Source organism: Phalangium opilio, unplaced genomic scaffold, assembly GCF_054372755.1.
Source record: "Phalangium opilio isolate 3A_F unplaced genomic scaffold, DU_Popi_V2 ptg000209l_1, whole genome shotgun sequence".
NCBI classification, from domain to species: domain Eukaryota; kingdom Metazoa; phylum Arthropoda; class Arachnida; order Opiliones; family Phalangiidae; genus Phalangium; species Phalangium opilio.
The window spans coordinates 11,865,763-11,882,774 of NW_028324217.1; the positions used below are offsets into that span (position 1 = coordinate 11,865,763).

The 17,012-nt window shown below is 38.1% G+C and overlaps 58 pseudogenes; all 58 read left to right on the top strand.

Moving 5' to 3' along the window:
* The first annotated feature begins 20 nt into the window (after positions 1-20).
* LOC149619264 (5S ribosomal RNA) lies at positions 21-123 on the top strand (annotated as a pseudogene).
* Positions 124-260: 137 nt separating this feature from the next.
* Positions 261-363, top strand: LOC149619265 (5S ribosomal RNA; annotated as a pseudogene).
* A 602-nt stretch (positions 364-965) lies between these two features.
* On the top strand, positions 966-1,084 carry LOC149619266 (5S ribosomal RNA; annotated as a pseudogene).
* Positions 1,085-1,220: 136 nt separating this feature from the next.
* LOC149619267 (5S ribosomal RNA) lies at positions 1,221-1,339 on the top strand (annotated as a pseudogene).
* A 137-nt stretch (positions 1,340-1,476) lies between these two features.
* LOC149619268 (5S ribosomal RNA) lies at positions 1,477-1,579 on the top strand (annotated as a pseudogene).
* A 140-nt stretch (positions 1,580-1,719) lies between these two features.
* Positions 1,720-1,822, top strand: LOC149619269 (5S ribosomal RNA; annotated as a pseudogene).
* Positions 1,823-1,959: 137 nt separating this feature from the next.
* On the top strand, positions 1,960-2,062 carry LOC149619270 (5S ribosomal RNA; annotated as a pseudogene).
* Positions 2,063-2,199: 137 nt separating this feature from the next.
* On the top strand, positions 2,200-2,302 carry LOC149619271 (5S ribosomal RNA; annotated as a pseudogene).
* A 137-nt stretch (positions 2,303-2,439) lies between these two features.
* Positions 2,440-2,558, top strand: LOC149619272 (5S ribosomal RNA; annotated as a pseudogene).
* Positions 2,559-2,694: 136 nt separating this feature from the next.
* On the top strand, positions 2,695-2,797 carry LOC149619273 (5S ribosomal RNA; annotated as a pseudogene).
* A 137-nt stretch (positions 2,798-2,934) lies between these two features.
* LOC149619274 (5S ribosomal RNA) lies at positions 2,935-3,037 on the top strand (annotated as a pseudogene).
* Positions 3,038-3,399: 362 nt separating this feature from the next.
* On the top strand, positions 3,400-3,518 carry LOC149619275 (5S ribosomal RNA; annotated as a pseudogene).
* A 136-nt stretch (positions 3,519-3,654) lies between these two features.
* Positions 3,655-3,757, top strand: LOC149619276 (5S ribosomal RNA; annotated as a pseudogene).
* Positions 3,758-4,118: 361 nt separating this feature from the next.
* Positions 4,119-4,237, top strand: LOC149619277 (5S ribosomal RNA; annotated as a pseudogene).
* A 361-nt stretch (positions 4,238-4,598) lies between these two features.
* LOC149619278 (5S ribosomal RNA) lies at positions 4,599-4,717 on the top strand (annotated as a pseudogene).
* Positions 4,718-4,854: 137 nt separating this feature from the next.
* Positions 4,855-4,973, top strand: LOC149619279 (5S ribosomal RNA; annotated as a pseudogene).
* A 376-nt stretch (positions 4,974-5,349) lies between these two features.
* On the top strand, positions 5,350-5,468 carry LOC149619280 (5S ribosomal RNA; annotated as a pseudogene).
* Positions 5,469-5,604: 136 nt separating this feature from the next.
* Positions 5,605-5,723, top strand: LOC149619281 (5S ribosomal RNA; annotated as a pseudogene).
* Positions 5,724-5,860: 137 nt separating this feature from the next.
* On the top strand, positions 5,861-5,963 carry LOC149619282 (5S ribosomal RNA; annotated as a pseudogene).
* A 140-nt stretch (positions 5,964-6,103) lies between these two features.
* Positions 6,104-6,206, top strand: LOC149619283 (5S ribosomal RNA; annotated as a pseudogene).
* A 137-nt stretch (positions 6,207-6,343) lies between these two features.
* Positions 6,344-6,446, top strand: LOC149619284 (5S ribosomal RNA; annotated as a pseudogene).
* Positions 6,447-6,583: 137 nt separating this feature from the next.
* Positions 6,584-6,686, top strand: LOC149619285 (5S ribosomal RNA; annotated as a pseudogene).
* Positions 6,687-6,822: 136 nt separating this feature from the next.
* Positions 6,823-6,925, top strand: LOC149619286 (5S ribosomal RNA; annotated as a pseudogene).
* A 137-nt stretch (positions 6,926-7,062) lies between these two features.
* Positions 7,063-7,181, top strand: LOC149619287 (5S ribosomal RNA; annotated as a pseudogene).
* A 136-nt stretch (positions 7,182-7,317) lies between these two features.
* On the top strand, positions 7,318-7,436 carry LOC149619288 (5S ribosomal RNA; annotated as a pseudogene).
* A 137-nt stretch (positions 7,437-7,573) lies between these two features.
* Positions 7,574-7,676, top strand: LOC149619289 (5S ribosomal RNA; annotated as a pseudogene).
* Positions 7,677-7,798: 122 nt separating this feature from the next.
* On the top strand, positions 7,799-7,916 carry LOC149619290 (5S ribosomal RNA; annotated as a pseudogene).
* Positions 7,917-8,053: 137 nt separating this feature from the next.
* On the top strand, positions 8,054-8,156 carry LOC149619291 (5S ribosomal RNA; annotated as a pseudogene).
* Positions 8,157-8,277: 121 nt separating this feature from the next.
* LOC149619292 (5S ribosomal RNA) lies at positions 8,278-8,396 on the top strand (annotated as a pseudogene).
* A 136-nt stretch (positions 8,397-8,532) lies between these two features.
* Positions 8,533-8,635, top strand: LOC149619293 (5S ribosomal RNA; annotated as a pseudogene).
* A 137-nt stretch (positions 8,636-8,772) lies between these two features.
* Positions 8,773-8,891, top strand: LOC149619294 (5S ribosomal RNA; annotated as a pseudogene).
* Positions 8,892-9,267: 376 nt separating this feature from the next.
* Positions 9,268-9,386, top strand: LOC149619295 (5S ribosomal RNA; annotated as a pseudogene).
* Positions 9,387-9,522: 136 nt separating this feature from the next.
* LOC149619296 (5S ribosomal RNA) lies at positions 9,523-9,641 on the top strand (annotated as a pseudogene).
* A 137-nt stretch (positions 9,642-9,778) lies between these two features.
* LOC149619297 (5S ribosomal RNA) lies at positions 9,779-9,881 on the top strand (annotated as a pseudogene).
* Positions 9,882-10,021: 140 nt separating this feature from the next.
* LOC149619298 (5S ribosomal RNA) lies at positions 10,022-10,124 on the top strand (annotated as a pseudogene).
* A 137-nt stretch (positions 10,125-10,261) lies between these two features.
* LOC149619299 (5S ribosomal RNA) lies at positions 10,262-10,364 on the top strand (annotated as a pseudogene).
* Positions 10,365-10,501: 137 nt separating this feature from the next.
* LOC149619300 (5S ribosomal RNA) lies at positions 10,502-10,604 on the top strand (annotated as a pseudogene).
* A 136-nt stretch (positions 10,605-10,740) lies between these two features.
* On the top strand, positions 10,741-10,843 carry LOC149619301 (5S ribosomal RNA; annotated as a pseudogene).
* A 137-nt stretch (positions 10,844-10,980) lies between these two features.
* On the top strand, positions 10,981-11,099 carry LOC149619302 (5S ribosomal RNA; annotated as a pseudogene).
* A 137-nt stretch (positions 11,100-11,236) lies between these two features.
* Positions 11,237-11,339, top strand: LOC149619303 (5S ribosomal RNA; annotated as a pseudogene).
* Positions 11,340-11,461: 122 nt separating this feature from the next.
* LOC149619304 (5S ribosomal RNA) lies at positions 11,462-11,579 on the top strand (annotated as a pseudogene).
* Positions 11,580-11,716: 137 nt separating this feature from the next.
* LOC149619305 (5S ribosomal RNA) lies at positions 11,717-11,819 on the top strand (annotated as a pseudogene).
* Positions 11,820-11,940: 121 nt separating this feature from the next.
* On the top strand, positions 11,941-12,059 carry LOC149619306 (5S ribosomal RNA; annotated as a pseudogene).
* A 135-nt stretch (positions 12,060-12,194) lies between these two features.
* LOC149619307 (5S ribosomal RNA) lies at positions 12,195-12,297 on the top strand (annotated as a pseudogene).
* Positions 12,298-12,434: 137 nt separating this feature from the next.
* Positions 12,435-12,537, top strand: LOC149619308 (5S ribosomal RNA; annotated as a pseudogene).
* A 362-nt stretch (positions 12,538-12,899) lies between these two features.
* Positions 12,900-13,017, top strand: LOC149619309 (5S ribosomal RNA; annotated as a pseudogene).
* Positions 13,018-13,154: 137 nt separating this feature from the next.
* Positions 13,155-13,257, top strand: LOC149619310 (5S ribosomal RNA; annotated as a pseudogene).
* Positions 13,258-13,378: 121 nt separating this feature from the next.
* On the top strand, positions 13,379-13,497 carry LOC149619311 (5S ribosomal RNA; annotated as a pseudogene).
* Positions 13,498-13,632: 135 nt separating this feature from the next.
* Positions 13,633-13,735, top strand: LOC149619312 (5S ribosomal RNA; annotated as a pseudogene).
* A 137-nt stretch (positions 13,736-13,872) lies between these two features.
* LOC149619313 (5S ribosomal RNA) lies at positions 13,873-13,975 on the top strand (annotated as a pseudogene).
* Positions 13,976-14,337: 362 nt separating this feature from the next.
* Positions 14,338-14,456, top strand: LOC149619314 (5S ribosomal RNA; annotated as a pseudogene).
* A 136-nt stretch (positions 14,457-14,592) lies between these two features.
* On the top strand, positions 14,593-14,695 carry LOC149619315 (5S ribosomal RNA; annotated as a pseudogene).
* Positions 14,696-15,056: 361 nt separating this feature from the next.
* On the top strand, positions 15,057-15,175 carry LOC149619316 (5S ribosomal RNA; annotated as a pseudogene).
* Positions 15,176-15,536: 361 nt separating this feature from the next.
* Positions 15,537-15,655, top strand: LOC149619317 (5S ribosomal RNA; annotated as a pseudogene).
* Positions 15,656-15,792: 137 nt separating this feature from the next.
* Positions 15,793-15,911, top strand: LOC149619318 (5S ribosomal RNA; annotated as a pseudogene).
* A 136-nt stretch (positions 15,912-16,047) lies between these two features.
* On the top strand, positions 16,048-16,150 carry LOC149619319 (5S ribosomal RNA; annotated as a pseudogene).
* Positions 16,151-16,527: 377 nt separating this feature from the next.
* Positions 16,528-16,646, top strand: LOC149619320 (5S ribosomal RNA; annotated as a pseudogene).
* A 136-nt stretch (positions 16,647-16,782) lies between these two features.
* On the top strand, positions 16,783-16,901 carry LOC149619321 (5S ribosomal RNA; annotated as a pseudogene).
* Positions 16,902-17,012: the final 111 nt, after the last annotated feature.

Here is a 17,012-nt window from a genome sequence, read left to right on the forward strand (position 1 = left end):
AATTATTAACTAGCACTCTCGGCAACGGCCATATCACGCTGAAAACACCGGTTCTCGTCCGATCACCGAAGTTAAGCAGCGTCGAGCGCAGTCAGTACTTGGGAACACAGCGTGCCGTTGGCTTTTTCCTTTTTGTTTCCTCTTTTAAATTCCATCAGATATGAAAAAAGCAGACATATTTTCTTTTTGTTATTGTTTTAAAAAGATAAAAGTTAATTTTTCTCACTTAATTCAAATTCGAATTATTAACTAGCACTCTCGGCAACGACCATATCACGCTGAAAACACCGGTTCTCGTCCGATCACCGAAGTTAAGCAGCGTCGAGCGCAGTCAGTACTAGGGAACACTGCGTGCCGTTGGCTTTTTCCTTTTTGTTTCATCTTTTAAATTCCACCAGATATGAAAAAAGCAAACATATTTTCTTTTTGTTATTGTTTTAAAAAGATGAAGGTTAATTTGTCTCACTTAATTTAAATTCAATTTATTAGCTAGCGCTCTCGGCAACGGCCATATCACACTGAAAACACTGGTTCTTGTCCGGTCACCGAAGTTAAGCAGCGTCGAGCGCAGTCAGTACTTTAGAACACTGCGTGCCGTTGGCTTTTTCCTTATAGTTTCCTCTTTTAATTTCCACCAGATATGAAAAAAGCAAACATATCTTCTTTTTGTTATTGAATTATAAAGATGAAGGTTAATTAAATTCAAATTATTAACTAGCACTGTCGGCAACGGCCATATCACGCTGAATACACCGCTTCTCGTCCGATCACCGAAGTTAAGCAGCGTCGAGCGCAGTCAGTATTTGGGAACACAGCGTGCCGTTGGCTTTTTCCTTTTTGTTTCCTCTTTTAAATTCCACCAGATATGAAAAAAGCAAACATATTTTCTTTTTGTTATTGTTTTATAAAGATGAAGGTTAATTTGTCTCACTTAATTTAAATTCGAATTATTAACTAGCACTCTCGGCAACGACCATATCACGCTGAAAACACCGGTTCTCGTCCAATCACCGAAGTTAAGCAGCGTCGAGCGCAGTCAGTACTTGGGAGGGAGGCCACTTAGGAACACTGCTTGCCGTTAGCTTTTTCACCTTTTTTTGTCTTTTAAATTCCAATAGATATGAAAAAAGCAAACATATTTTCTTTTTGTTATTGTTTTAAAAAGATGAAGGTTAATTTGTCTCTCTTAATTTAAATTCGAATTATTAACTAGCACTCTCGGCAACGGCCATATCACGCTGAAAACACCGGTTCTCGTCCGATCACCGAAGTTAAGCAGCGTCGAGCGCAGTCAGTACTTGGGAGGGAGACCACTTAGGAACACTGCGTACCGTTAGCTTTTTCAATTTTTTTTCCTCTTTTAAATTCCAATAGATATGAAAAAAGCAAACATATTTTCTTTTTGTTATTGTTTTAAATAGATGAATGTTAATTTGTCTCACTTAATTCAAATTCGAATTATTAACTAGCACCCTCGGCAACGACCATATCACGCTGAAAACACCGGTTCTCGTCCGATCACCGAAGTTAAGCAGCGTCGAGCGCAGTCAGTACTTGGGAACACTGCGTGCCGTTGGCTTTTTCCTTTTTGTTTCCTCTTTTAAATTCCACCAGATATGAAAAAAGCAAACATATCTTCATATTATTATTATTCTTTTATAAAGATGAAGGTTAATTTGTCTCTCTTAATTTAAATTCGAATTATTAACTAGCACTCTCGGCAACGGCCATATCACGCTGAAAACACCGGTTCTCGTCCGATCACCGAAGTTAAGCAGCGTCGAGCGCAGTCAGTACTTGGGAATACAGCGTGCCGTTGGCTTTTTCCTTTTTGTATCCTCTTTTAAATTCCACCAGATATGAAAAAAGCAAACATATCTTCATTTTGTTATTGTTTTATAAAGATGAAGGTTAATTTGTCTCACTTACTTTAAATTCGAATTATTAACTAGCACTCTCGGCAACGGCCATATCACGCTGAAAACACCGGTTCTCGTCCGATCACCGAAGTTAAGCAGCGTCGAGCGCAGTCAGTACTTGGGAACACAGCGTGCCGTTGGTTTTTTCCTTTTTGTATCCTCTTTTAAATTCCACGAGATATGAAAAAGGCAAACATATCTTCATTTTGTTATTGTTTTATAAAGATGAAGGTTAATTTGTCTCACTTACTTTAAATTCGAATTATTAACTAGCACTCTCGACAACGGCCGTATCACGCTGAAAACACCGGTTCTCGTCCGACCACCGAAGTTAAGCAGCGTCGAGCGCAGTCAGTACTTGGGAACACAGCGTGCCGTTGGCTTTTTCCTTTTTGTTTCCTCTTTTAAATTCCACCAGATATGAAAAAAGCAAACATATTTTCTTTTTGTTATTGTTTTATAAAGATGAAGGTTAATTTGTCTCACTTAATTTAAATTCGAATTATTAACTAGCACTCTCGGCAACGACCATATCACGCTGAAAACACCGGTTCTCGTCCGATCACCGAAGTTAAGCAGCGTCGAGCGCAGTCAGTACTTGGGAGGGAGGCCACTTAGGAACACTGCTTGCCGTTAGCTTTTTCACCTTTTTTTGTCTTTTAAATTCCAATAGATATGAAAAAAGCAAACATATTTTCTTTTTGTTATTGTTTTAAAAAGATGAAGGTTAATTTGTCTCTCTTAATTTAAATTCGAATTATTAACTAGCACTCTCGGCAACGGCCATATCACGCTGAAAACACCGGTTCTCGTCCGATCACCGAAGTTAAGCAGCGTCGAGCGCAGTCAGTACTTGGGAACACAGCGTGCCGTTGGCTTTTTCCTTTTTGTTTCCTCTTTTAAATTCCATCAGATATGAAAAAAGCAGACATATTTTCTTTTTGTTATTGTTTTAAAAAGATAAAAGTTAATTTTTCTCACTTAATTCAAATTCGAATTATTAACTAGCACTCTCGGCAACGACCATATCACGCTGAAAACACCGGTTCTCGTCCGATCACCGAAGTTAAGCAGCGTCGAGCGCAGTCAGTACTAGGGAACACTGCGTGCCGTTGGCTTTTTCCTTTTTGTTTCATCTTTTAAATTCCACCAGATATGAAAAAAGCAAACATATTTTCTTTTTGTTATTGTTTTAAAAAGATGAAGGTTAATTTGTCTCACTTAATTTAAATTCAATTTATTAGCTAGCGCTCTCGGCAACGGCCATATCACACTGAAAACACTGGTTCTTGTCCGGTCACCGAAGTTAAGCAGCGTCGAGCGCAGTCAGTACTTTAGAACACTGCGTGCCGTTGGCTTTTTCCTTATAGTTTCCTCTTTTAATTTCCACCAGATATGAAAAAAGCAAACATATCTTCTTTTTGTTATTGAATTATAAAGATGAAGGTTAATTAAATTCAAATTATTAACTAGCACTGTCGGCAACGGCCATATCACGCTGAATACACCGGTTCTCGTCCGATCACCGAAGTTAAGCAGCGTCGAGCGCAGTCAGTACTTGGGAGGGAGACCACTTAGGAACACTGCGTACCGTTAGCTTTCTCAATTTTTTTCCTCTTTTAAATTCCAATAGATATAAAAAAAGCAAACATATTTTCTTTTTGTTATTGTTTTAAATAGATAAAGGTTAGTTTGTCTCACTTAATTTAGATTCGAATTATTAACTAGCACTCTCGGCAACGGCCATATCACGCTGAAAACACCGGTTCTCGTCCGATCACCGAAGTTAAGCAGCGTCGAGCGCAGTCAGTACTAGGGAACACTGCGTGCCGTTGGCTTTTTCCTTTTTGTTTCCTCTTTTAAATTCCACCAGATATGAAAAAAGCAAACATATTTTCTTTTTCTTATTGTTTTAAAAAGATGAAGGTTAATTTGTCTCACTTAATTTAAATTCAAATTATTAGCTAGCGCTCTCGGCAACGGCCATATGACGCTGAAAACACTGGTTCTCGTCCGGTCACCGAAGTTAAGCAGCGTCGAGCGCAGTCAGTACTTTTGAACACTGCGTGCCGTTGGCTTTTTCCTTTTTGTTTCCTCTTTTAATTTCCACCAGATATGAAAAAACAAACATATCTTCTTTTTGTTATTGAATTATAAAGATGAAGGTTAATTAAATTCAAATTATTAACAAGCACTGTCGGAAACGGCCATATCACGCTGAAAACAACAGTTCTCGTCCGATCACCGAAGTTAAGCAGCGTCGAGCGTAGTCAGTACTTGGGAGGGAGACCACTTAGGAACACTGCTTGCCGTTGGCTTTTTCACTTTTTTTTCCTCTTTTAAATTCCTATAGATATGAAAAAAGCAAACATATTTTCTTTTTGTTATTGTTTTAAAAAGATGAAGGTTAATTTGTCTCACTTAATTTAAATTCGAATTATTAGCTAGCGCTCTCGGGAACTGCCATATCACGCTGAAAACATTGGTTCTCGTCCGATCACCGAAGTTAAGCTGCGTCGAGCGCAGTCAGTACTTTTGAACACTGCGTGCCGTTGGCTTTTTCCTTTTTGTTTCCTCTTTTAATTTCCACCAGATATGAAAAAACAAACATATCTTCTTTTTGTTATTGAATTATAAAGATGAAGGTAAATTAAATTCAAATTATTAACTAGCACTGTCGGCAACGGCCATATCACGCTGAAAACAACAGTTCTCGTCCGATCACCGAAGTTAAGCAGCGTCGAGCGCAGTCAGTACTTGGGAGGGAGACCACTTAGGAACACTGCTTGCCGTTGGCTTTTTCACTTTTTTTTCCTCTTTTAAACTCCTATAGGTATGAAAAAAGCAAACATATTTTCTTTTTGTTATTGTTTTAAAAAGATGAAGGTTAATTTGTCTCACTTAATTTAAATTCGAATTATTAACTAGCACTCTCGGCAACGACCATATCACGCTGAAAACACCGGTTCTCGTCCGATCACCGAAGTTAAGCAGCGTCGAGCGCAGTCAGTACTTGGGAGGGAGGCCACTTAGGAACACTGCTTGCCGTTAGCTTTTTCACCTTTTTTTGTCTTTTAAATTCCAATAGATATGAAAAAAGCAAACATATTTTCTTTTTGTTATTGTTTTAAAAAGATGAAGGTTAATTTTTCTCACTTAATTCAAATTCGAATTATTAACTAGCACTCTCGGCAACGGCCATATCACGCTGAAAACACCGCTTCTCGTCCGATCACCGAAGTTAAGCAGCGTCGAGCGCAGTCAGTATTTGGGAACACAGCGTGCCGTTGGCTTTTTCCTTTTTGTTTCCTCTTTTAAATTCCACCAGATATGAAAAAAGCAAACATATTTTCTTTTTGTTATTGTTTTATAAAGATGAAGGTTAATTTGTCTCACTTAATTTAAATTCGAATTATTAACTAGCACTCTCGGCAACGACCATATCACGCTGAAAACACCGGTTCTCGTCCAATCACCGAAGTTAAGCAGCGTCGAGCGCAGTCAGTACTTGGGAGGGAGGCCACTTAGGAACACTGCTTGCCGTTAGCTTTTTCACCTTTTTTTGTCTTTTAAATTCCAATAGATATGAAAAAAGCAAACATATTTTCTTTTTGTTATTGTTTTAAAAAGATGAAGGTTAATTTGTCTCTCTTAATTTAAATTCGAATTATTAACTAGCACTCTCGGCAACGGCCATATCACGCTGAAAACACCGGTTCTCGTCCGATCACCGAAGTTAAGCAGCGTCGAGCGCAGTCAGTACTTGGGAGGGAGACCACTTAGGAACACTGCGTACCGTTAGCTTTTTCAATTTTTTTTCCTCTTTTAAATTCCAATAGATATGAAAAAAGCAAACATATTTTCTTTTTGTTATTGTTTTAAATAGATGAATGTTAATTTGTCTCACTTAATTCAAATTCGAATTATTAACTAGCACCCTCGGCAACGACCATATCACGCTGAAAACACCGGTTCTCGTCCGATCACCGAAGTTAAGCAGCGTCGAGCGCAGTCAGTACTTGGGAACACTGCGTGCCGTTGGCTTTTTCCTTTTTGTTTCCTCTTTTAAATTCCACCAGATATGAAAAAAGCAAACATATCTTCATATTATTATTATTCTTTTATAAAGATGAAGGTTAATTTGTCTCTCTTAATTTAAATTCGAATTATTAACTAGCACTCTCGGCAACGGCCATATCACGCTGAAAACACCGGTTCTCGTCCGATCACCGAAGTTAAGCAGCGTCGAGCGCAGTCAGTACTTGGGAATACAGCGTGCCGTTGGCTTTTTCCTTTTTGTATCCTCTTTTAAATTCCACCAGATATGAAAAAAGCAAACATATCTTCATTTTGTTATTGTTTTATAAAGATGAAGGTTAATTTGTCTCACTTACTTTAAATTCGAATTATTAACTAGCACTCTCGGCAACGGCCGTATCACGCTGAAAACACCGGTTCTCGTCCGACCACCGAAGTTAAGCAGCGTCGAGCGCAGTCAGTACTTGGGAACACAGCGTGCCGTTGGCTTTTTCCTTTTTGTTTCCTCTTTTAAATTCCACCAGATATGAAAAAAGCAAACATATTTTCTTTTTGTTAATGTTTTAAATAGAAGAATGTTAATTTGTCTCACTTAATTCAAATTCGAATTATTAACTAGCACTCTCGGCAACGGCCATATCACGCTGAAAACACCGGTTCTCGTCCGATCACCGAAGTTAAGCAGCGTCGAGCGCAGTCAGTACTTGGGAACACAGCGTGCCGTTGGCTTTTTCCTTTTTGTATCCTCTTTTAAATTCCACCAGATATAAAAAAGCAAACATATCTTCATTTTGTTATTGTTTTATAAAGATGAAGGTTAATTTGTCTCACTTACTTTAAATTCGAATTATTAACTAGCACTCTCGACAACGGCCGTATCACGCTGAAAACACCGGTTCTCGTCCGACCACCGAAGTTAAGCAGCGTCGAGCGCAGTCAGTACTTGGGAACACAGCGTGCCGTTGGCTTTTTCCTTTTTGTTTCCTCTTTTAAATTCCACCAGATATGAAAAAAGCAAACATATTTTCTTTTTGTTATTGTTTTATAAAGATGAAGGTTAATTTGTCTCACTTAATTTAAATTCGAATTATTAACTAGCACTCTCGGCAACGACCATATCACGCTGAAAACACCGGTTCTCGTCCGATCACCGAAGTTAAGCAGCGTCGAGCGCAGTCAGTACTTGGGAGGGAGGCCACTTAGGAACACTGCTTGCCGTTAGCTTTTTCACCTTTTTTTGTCTTTTAAATTCCAATAGATATGAAAAAAGCAAACATATTTTCTTTTTGTTATTGTTTTAAAAAGATGAAGGTTAATTTGTCTCTCTTAATTTAAATTCGAATTATTAACTAGCACTCTCGGCAACGGCCATATCACGCTGAAAACACCGGTTCTCGTCCGATCACCGAAGTTAAGCAGCGTCGAGCGCAGTCAGTACTTGGGAGGGAGACCACTTAGGAACACTGCGTACCGTTAGCTTTTTCAATTTTTTTTCCTCTTTTAAATTCCAATAGATATGAAAAAAGCAAACATATTTTCTTTTTGTTAATGTTTTAAATAGATGAATGTTAATTTGTCTCACTTAATTCAAATTCGAATTATTAACTAGCACTCTCGGCAACGGCCATATCACGCTGAAAACACTGGTTCTCGTCCGGTCACCGAAGTTAAGCAGCGTCGAGCGCAGTCAGTACTTTTGAACACTGCGTGCCGTTGGCTTTTTCCTTTTTGTTTCCTCTTTTAATTTCCACCAGATATGAAAAAAGCAAACATATCTTCTTTTTGTTATTGAATTATAAAGATGAAGGTTAATTAAATTCAAATTATTATTTAGCACTGTCGGCAACGGCCATATCACGCTGAAAACAACAGTTCTCGTTCGATCACCGAAGTAAGCAGCGTCGAGCGCAGTCAGTACTTGTGAGGGAGACCACTTAGGAACACTGCATGCCGTTGGCTTTTTCACTTTTTTTTCCTCTTTTAAATTCCTATAGATATGAAAAAAGCAACCATATTTTCTTTTTGTTATTGTTTTAAAAATATGAAGGTTAATTTGTCTCACTTAATTTAAATTCGAATTATTAGCTAGCGCTCTCGGCAACGGCCATATCACGCTGAAAACATTGGTTCTCGTCCGATCACCGAAGTTAAGCAGCGTCGAGCGCAGTCAGTACTTTTGAACACTGCGTGCCGTTGGCTTTTTCCTTTTTGTTTCCTCTTTTAATTTCACCAGATATGAAAAATGCAAACATATCTTCTTTTTGTTATTGTTTTATAAAGATGAAGGTTAATTAAATTCAAATTATTAACTAGCACTGTCGGCAACGGCCATATCACGCTGAATACACCGGTTCTCGTCCGATCACCGAAGTTAAGCAGCGTCGAGCGCAGTCAGTACTTGGGAGGGAGACCACTTAGGAACACTGCGTACCGTTTGCTTTCTCAATTTTTTTTTCCTCTTTTAAATTCCAATAGATATAAAAAAGCAAACATATTTTCTTTTTGTTATTGTTTTAAAAAGATGAAGGTTAATTTGTCTCACTTAATTTAAATTCGAATATTAACTAGCACTCTCGGCAACGGCCATATCACGCTGAAAACACCGGTTCTCGTCCGATCACCGAAGTTAAGCAGCGTCGAGCGCAGTCAGTACTTGGGAACACAGCGTGCCGTTGGCTTTTTCCTTTTTGTTTCCTCTTTTAAATTCCATCAGATATGAAAAAAGCAGACATATTTTCTTTTTGTTATTGTTTTAAAAAGATAAAAGTTAATTTTTCTCACTTAATTCAAATTCGAATTATTAACTAGCACTCTCGGCAACGACCATATCACGCTGAAAACACCGGTTCTCGTCCGATCACCGAAGTTAAGCAGCGTCGAGCGCAGTCAGTACTTGGGAGGGAGGCCACTTAGGAACACTGCTTGCCGTTAGCTTTTTCACCTTTTTTTGTCTTTTAAATTCCAATAGATATGAAAAAAGCAAACATATTTTCTTTTTGTTATTGTTTTAAAAAGATGAAGGTTAATTTTTCTCACTTAATTCAAATTCGAATTATTAACTAGCACTCTCGGCAACGGCCATATCACGCTGAAAACACCGCTTCTCGTCCGATCACCGAAGTTAAGCAGCGTCGAGCGCAGTCAGTATTTGGGAACACAGCGTGCCGTTGGCTTTTTCCTTTTTGTTTCCTCTTTTAAATTCCACCAGATATGAAAAAAGCAAACATATTTTCTTTTTGTTATTGTTTTATAAAGATGAAGGTTAATTTGTCTCACTTAATTTAAATTCGAATTATTAACTAGCACTCTCGGCAACGACCATATCACGCTGAAAACACCGGTTCTCGTCCAATCACCGAAGTTAAGCAGCGTCGAGCGCAGTCAGTACTTGGGAGGGAGGCCACTTAGGAACACTGCTTGCCGTTAGCTTTTTCACCTTTTTTTGTCTTTTAAATTCCAATAGATATGAAAAAAGCAAACATATTTTCTTTTTGTTATTGTTTTAAAAAGATGAAGGTTAATTTGTCTCTCTTAATTTAAATTCGAATTATTAACTAGCACTCTCGGCAACGGCCATATCACGCTGAAAACACCGGTTCTCGTCCGATCACCGAAGTTAAGCAGCGTCGAGCGCAGTCAGTACTTGGGAGGGAGACCACTTAGGAACACTGCGTACCGTTAGCTTTTTCAATTTTTTTTCCTCTTTTAAATTCCAATAGATATGAAAAAAGCAAACATATTTTCTTTTTGTTATTGTTTTAAATAGATGAATGTTAATTTGTCTCACTTAATTCAAATTCGAATTATTAACTAGCACCCTCGGCAACGACCATATCACGCTGAAAACACCGGTTCTCGTCCGATCACCGAAGTTAAGCAGCGTCGAGCGCAGTCAGTACTTGGGAACACTGCGTGCCGTTGGCTTTTTCCTTTTTGTTTCCTCTTTTAAATTCCACCAGATATGAAAAAAGCAAACATATCTTCATATTATTATTATTCTTTTATAAAGATGAAGGTTAATTTGTCTCTCTTAATTTAAATTCGAATTATTAACTAGCACTCTCGGCAACGGCCATATCACGCTGAAAACACCGGTTCTCGTCCGATCACCGAAGTTAAGCAGCGTCGAGCGCAGTCAGTACTTGGGAATAAAGCGTGCCGTTGGCTTTTTCCTTTTTGTATCCTCTTTTAAATTCCACCAGATATGAAAAAAGCAAACATATCTTCATTTTGTTATTGTTTTATAAAGATGAAGGTTAATTTGTCTCACTTACTTTAAATTCGAATTATTAACTAGCACTCTCGGCAACGGCCGTATCACGCTGAAAACACCGGTTCTCGTCCGACCACCGAAGTTAAGCAGCGTCGAGCGCAGTCAGTACTTGGGAACACAGCGTGCCGTTGGCTTTTTCCTTTTTGTTTCCTCTTTTAAATTCCACCAGATATGAAAAAAGCAAACATATTTTCTTTTTGTTAATGTTTTAAATAGAAGAATGTTAATTTGTCTCACTTAATTCAAATTCGAATTATTAACTAGCACTCTCGGCAACGGCCATATCACGCTGAAAACACCGGTTCTCGTCCGATCACCGAAGTTAAGCAGCGTCGAGCGCAGTCAGTACTTGGGAACACAGCGTGCCGTTGGCTTTTTCCTTTTTGTATCCTCTTTTAAATTCCACCAGATATAAAAAAGCAAACATATCTTCATTTTGTTATTGTTTTATAAAGATGAAGGTTAATTTGTCTCACTTACTTTAAATTCGAATTATTAACTAGCACTCTCGACAACGGCCGTATCACGCTGAAAACACCGGTTCTCGTCCGACCACCGAAGTTAAGCAGCGTCGAGCGCAGTCAGTACTTGGGAACACAGCGTGCCGTTGGCTTTTTCCTTTTTGTTTCCTCTTTTAAATTCCACCAGATATGAAAAAAGCAAACATATTTTCTTTTTGTTATTGTTTTATAAAGATGAAGGTTAATTTGTCTCACTTAATTTAAATTCGAATTATTAACTAGCACTCTCGGCAACGACCATATCACGCTGAAAACACCGGTTCTCGTCCGATCACCGAAGTTAAGCAGCGTCGAGCGCAGTCAGTACTTGGGAGGGAGACCACTTAGGAACACTGCGTACCGTTAGCTTTTTCAATTTTTTTTCCTCTTTTAAATTCCAATAGATATGAAAAAAGCAAACATATTTTCTTTTTGTTAATGTTTTAAATAGATGAATGTTAATTTGTCTCACTTAATTCAAATTCGAATTATTAACTAGCACTCTCGGCAACGGCCATATCACGCTGAAAACACTGGTTCTCGTCCGGTCACCGAAGTTAAGCAGCGTCGAGCGCAGTCAGTACTTTTGAACACTGCGTGCCGTTGGCTTTTTCCTTTTTGTTTCCTCTTTTAATTTCCACCAGATATGAAAAAAGCAAACATATCTTCTTTTTGTTATTGAATTATAAAGATGAAGGTTAATTAAATTCAAATTATTATTTAGCACTGTCGGCAACGGCCATATCACGCTGAAAACAACAGTTCTCGTTCGATCACCGAAGTAAGCAGCGTCGAGCGCAGTCAGTACTTGTGAGGGAGACCACTTAGGAACACTGCATGCCGTTGGCTTTTTCACTTTTTTTTCCTCTTTTAAATTCCTATAGATATGAAAAAAGCAACCATATTTTCTTTTTGTTATTGTTTTAAAAATATGAAGGTTAATTTGTCTCACTTAATTTAAATTCGAATTATTAGCTAGCGCTCTCGGCAACGGCCATATCACGCTGAAAACATTGGTTCTCGTCCGATCACCGAAGTTAAGCAGCGTCGAGCGCAGTCAGTACTTTTGAACACTGCGTGCCGTTGGCTTTTTCCTTTTTGTTTCCTCTTTTAATTTCACCAGATATGAAAAATGCAAACATATCTTCTTTTTGTTATTGTTTTATAAAGATGAAGGTTAATTAAATTCAAATTATTAACTAGCACTGTCGGCAACGGCCATATCACGCTGAATACACCGGTTCTCGTCCGATCACCGAAGTTAAGCAGCGTCGAGCGCAGTCAGTACTTGGGAGGGAGACCACTTAGGAACACTGCGTACCGTTTGCTTTCTCAATTTTTTTCCTCTTTTAAATTCCAATAAATATAAAAAAAGCAAACATATTTTCTTTTTGTTATTGTTTTAAAAAGATGAAGGTTAATTTGTCTCACTTAATTTAAATTCGAATATTAACTAGCACTCTCGGCAACGGCCATATCACGCTGAAAACACCGGTTCTCGTCCGATCACCGAAGTTAAGCAGCGTCGAGCGCAGTCAGTACTTGGGAACACAGCGTGCCGTTGGCTTTTTCCTTTTTGTTTCCTCTTTTAAATTCCATCAGATATGAAAAAAGCAGACATATTTTCTTTTTGTTATTGTTTTAAAAAGATAAAAGTTAATTTTTCTCACTTAATTCAAATTCGAATTATTAACTAGCACTCTCGGCAACGACCATATCACGCTGAAAACACCGGTTCTCGTCCGATCACCGAAGTTAAGCAGCGTCGAGCGCAGTCAGTACTAGGGAACACTGCGTGCCGTTGGCTTTTTCCTTTTTGTTTCATCTTTTAAATTCCACCAGATATGAAAAAAGCAAACATATTTTCTTTTTGTTATTGTTTTAAAAAGATGAAGGTTAATTTGTCTCACTTAATTTAAATTCAATTTATTAGCTAGCGCTCTCGGCAACGGCCATATCACACTGAAAACACTGGTTCTTGTCCGGTCACCGAAGTTAAGCAGCGTCGAGCGCAGTCAGTACTTTAGAACACTGCGTGCCGTTGGCTTTTTCCTTATAGTTTCCTCTTTTAATTTCCACCAGATATGAAAAAAGCAAACATATCTTCTTTTTGTTATTGAATTATAAAGATGAAGGTTAATTAAATTCAAATTATTATTTAGCACTGTCGGCAACGGCCATATCACGCTGAAAACAACAGTTCTCGTTCGATCACCGAAGTAAGCAGCGTCGAGCGCAGTCAGTACTTGTGAGGGAGACCACTTAGGAACACTGCATGCCGTTGGCTTTTTCACTTTTTTTTCCTCTTTTAAATTCCTATAGATATGAAAAAAGCAACCATATTTTCTTTTTGTTATTGTTTTAAAAATATGAAGGTTAATTTGTCTCACTTAATTTAAATTCGAATTATTAGCTAGCGCTCTCGGCAACGGCCATATCACGCTGAAAACATTGGTTCTCGTCCGATCACCGAAGTTAAGCAGCGTCGAGCGCAGTCAGTACTTTTGAACACTGCGTGCCGTTGGCTTTTTCCTTTTTGTTTCCTCTTTTAATTTCACCAGATATGAAAAATGCAAACATATCTTCTTTTTGTTATTGTTTTATAAAGATGAAGGTTAATTAAATTCAAATTATTAACTAGCACTGTCGGCAACGGCCATATCACGCTGAATACACCGGTTCTCGTCCGATCACCGAAGTTAAGCAGCGTCGAGCGCAGTCAGTACTTGGGAGGGAGACCACTTAGGAACACTGCGTACCGTTTGCTTTCTCAATTTTTTTCCTCTTTTAAATTCCAATAGATATAAAAAAAGCAAACATATTTTCTTTTTGTTATTGTTTTAAAAAGATGAAGGTTAATTTGTCTCACTTAATTTAAATTCGAATATTAACTAGCACTCTCGGCAACGGCCATATCACGCTGAAAACACCGGTTCTCGTCCGATCACCGAAGTTAAGCAGCGTCGAGCGCAGTCAGTACTTGGGAACACAGCGTGCCGTTGGCTTTTTCCTTTTTGTTTCCTCTTTTAAATTCCATCAGATATGAAAAAAGCAGACATATTTTCTTTTTGTTATTGTTTTAAAAAGATAAAAGTTAATTTTTCTCACTTAATTCAAATTCGAATTATTAACTAGCACTCTCGGCAACGACCATATCACGCTGAAAACACCGGTTCTCGTCCGATCACCGAAGTTAAGCAGCGTCGAGCGCAGTCAGTACTAGGGAACACTGCGTGCCGTTGGCTTTTTCCTTTTTGTTTCATCTTTTAAATTCCACCAGATATGAAAAAAGCAAACATATTTTCTTTTTGTTATTGTTTTAAAAAGATGAAGGTTAATTTGTCTCACTTAATTTAAATTCAATTTATTAGCTAGCGCTCTCGGCAACGGCCATATCACACTGAAAACACTGGTTCTTGTCCGGTCACCGAAGTTAAGCAGCGTCGAGCGCAGTCAGTACTTTAGAACACTGCGTGCCGTTGGCTTTTTCCTTATAGTTTCCTCTTTTAATTTCCACCAGATATGAAAAAAGCAAACATATCTTCTTTTTGTTATTGAATTATAAAGATGAAGGTTAATTAAATTCAAATTATTAACTAGCACTGTCGGCAACGGCCATATCACGCTGAATACACCGGTTCTCGTCCGATCACCGAAGTTAAGCAGCGTCGAGCGCAGTCAGTACTTGGGAGGGAGACCACTTAGGAACACTGCGTACCGTTAGCTTTCTCAATTTTTTTCCTCTTTTAAATTCCAATAGATATAAAAAAAGCAAACATATTTTCTTTTTGTTATTGTTTTAAATAGATAAAGGTTAGTTTGTCTCACTTAATTTAGATTCGAATTATTAACTAGCACTCTCGGCAACGGCCATATCACGCTGAAAACACCGGTTCTCGTCCGATCACCGAAGTTAAGCAGCGTCGAGCGCAGTCAGTACTAGGGAACACTGCGTGCCGTTGGCTTTTTCCTTTTTGTTTCCTCTTTTAAATTCCACCAGATATGAAAAAAGCAAACATATTTTCTTTTTCTTATTGTTTTAAAAAGATGAAGGTTAATTTGTCTCACTTAATTTAAATTCAAATTATTAGCTAGCGCTCTCGGCAACGGCCATATGACGCTGAAAACACTGGTTCTCGTCCGGTCACCGAAGTTAAGCAGCGTCGAGCGCAGTCAGTACTTTTGAACACTGCGTGCCGTTGGCTTTTTCCTTTTTGTTTCCTCTTTTAATTTCCACCAGATATGAAAAAACAAACATATCTTCTTTTTGTTATTGAATTATAAAGATGAAGGTTAATTAAATTCAAATTATTAACAAGCACTGTCGGAAACGGCCATATCACGCTGAAAACAACAGTTCTCGTCCGATCACCGAAGTTAAGCAGCGTCGAGCGCAGTCAGTACTTGGGAGGGAGACCACTTAGGAACACTGCTTGCCGTTGGCTTTTTCACTTTTTTTTCCTCTTTTAAATTCCTATAGATATGAAAAAAGCAAACATATTTTCTTTTTGTTATTGTTTTAAAAAGATGAAGGTTAATTTGTCTCACTTAATTTAAATTCGAATTATTAGCTAGCGCTCTCGGGAACTGCCATATCACGCTGAAAACATTGGTTCTCGTCCGATCACCGAAGTTAAGCTGCGTCGAGCGCAGTCAGTACTTTTGAACACTGCGTGCCGTTGGCTTTTTCCTTTTTGTTTCCTCTTTTAATTTCCACCAGATATGAAAAAACAAACATATCTTCTTTTTGTTATTGAATTATAAAGATGAAGGTAAATTAAATTCAAATTATTAACTAGCACTGTCGGCAACGGCCATATCACGCTGAAAACAACAGTTCTCGTCCGATCACCGAAGTTAAGCAGCGTCGAGCGCAGTCAGTACTTGGGAGGGAGACCACTTAGGAACACTGCTTGCCGTTGGCTTTTTCACTTTTTTTTCCTCTTTTAAACTCCTATAGGTATGAAAAAAGCAAACATATTTTCTTTTTGTTATTGTTTTAAAAAGATGAAGGTTAATTTGTCTCACTTAATTTAAATTCGAATTATTAACTAGCACTCTCGGCAACGACCATATCACGCTGAAAACACCGGTTCTCGTCCGATCACCGAAGTTAAGCAGCGTCGAGCGCAGTCAGTACTTGGGAGGGAGGCCACTTAGGAACACTGCTTGCCGTTAGCTTTTTCACCTTTTTTTGTCTTTTAAATTCCAATAGATATGAAAAAAGCAAACATATTTTCTTTTTGTTATTGTTTTAAATAGATAAAGGTTAGTTTGTGTCACTTAATTTAGATTCGAATTATTAACTGGCACTCTCGGCAACGGCCATATCACGCTGAAAACACCGGTTCTCGTCCGATCACCGAAGTTAAGCAGCGTCGAGCGCAGTCAGTACTTGGGAACACAGCGTGCCGTTGGCTTTTTCCTTTTTGTTTCCTCTTTTAAATTCCACCAGATATGAAAAAAGCAAACATATTTTCTTTTTGTTATTGTTTTAAAAAGATGAAGGTTAATTTTTCTCACTTAATTCAAATTCGAATTATTAACTAGCACTCTCGGCAACGGCCATATCACGCTGAAAACACCGCTTCTCGTCCGATCACCGAAGTTAAGCAGCTTCGAGCGCAGTCAGTATTTGGGAACACAGCGTGCCGTTGGCTTTTTCCTTTTTGTTTCCTCTTTTAAATTCCACCAGATATGAAAAAAGCAAACATATTTTCTTTTTGTTATTGTTTTATAAAGATGAAGGTTAATTTGTCTCACTTAATTTAAATTCGAATTATTAACTAGCACTCTCGGCAACGACCATATCACGCTGAAAACACCGGTTCTCGTCCAATCACCGAAGTTAAGCAGCGTCGAGCGCAGTCAGTACTTGGGAGGGAGGCCACTTAGGAACACTGCTTGCCGTTAGCTTTTTCACCTTTTTTTGTCTTTTAAATTCCAATAGATATGAAAAAAGCAAACATATTTTCTTTTTGTTATTGTTTTAAAAAGATGAAGGTTAATTTGTCTCTCTTAATTTAAATTCGAATTATTAACTAGCACTCTCGGCAACGGCCATATCACGCTGAAAACACCGGTTCTCGTCCGATCACCGAAGTTAAGCAGCTTCGAGCGCAGTCAGTACTTGGGAGGGAGACCACTTAGGAACACTGCGTACCGTTAGCTTTTTCAATTTTTTTTCCTCTTTTAAATTCCAATAGATATGAAAAAAGCAAACATATTTTCTTTTTGTTATTGTTTTAAATAGATGAATGTTAATTTGTCTCACTTAATTCA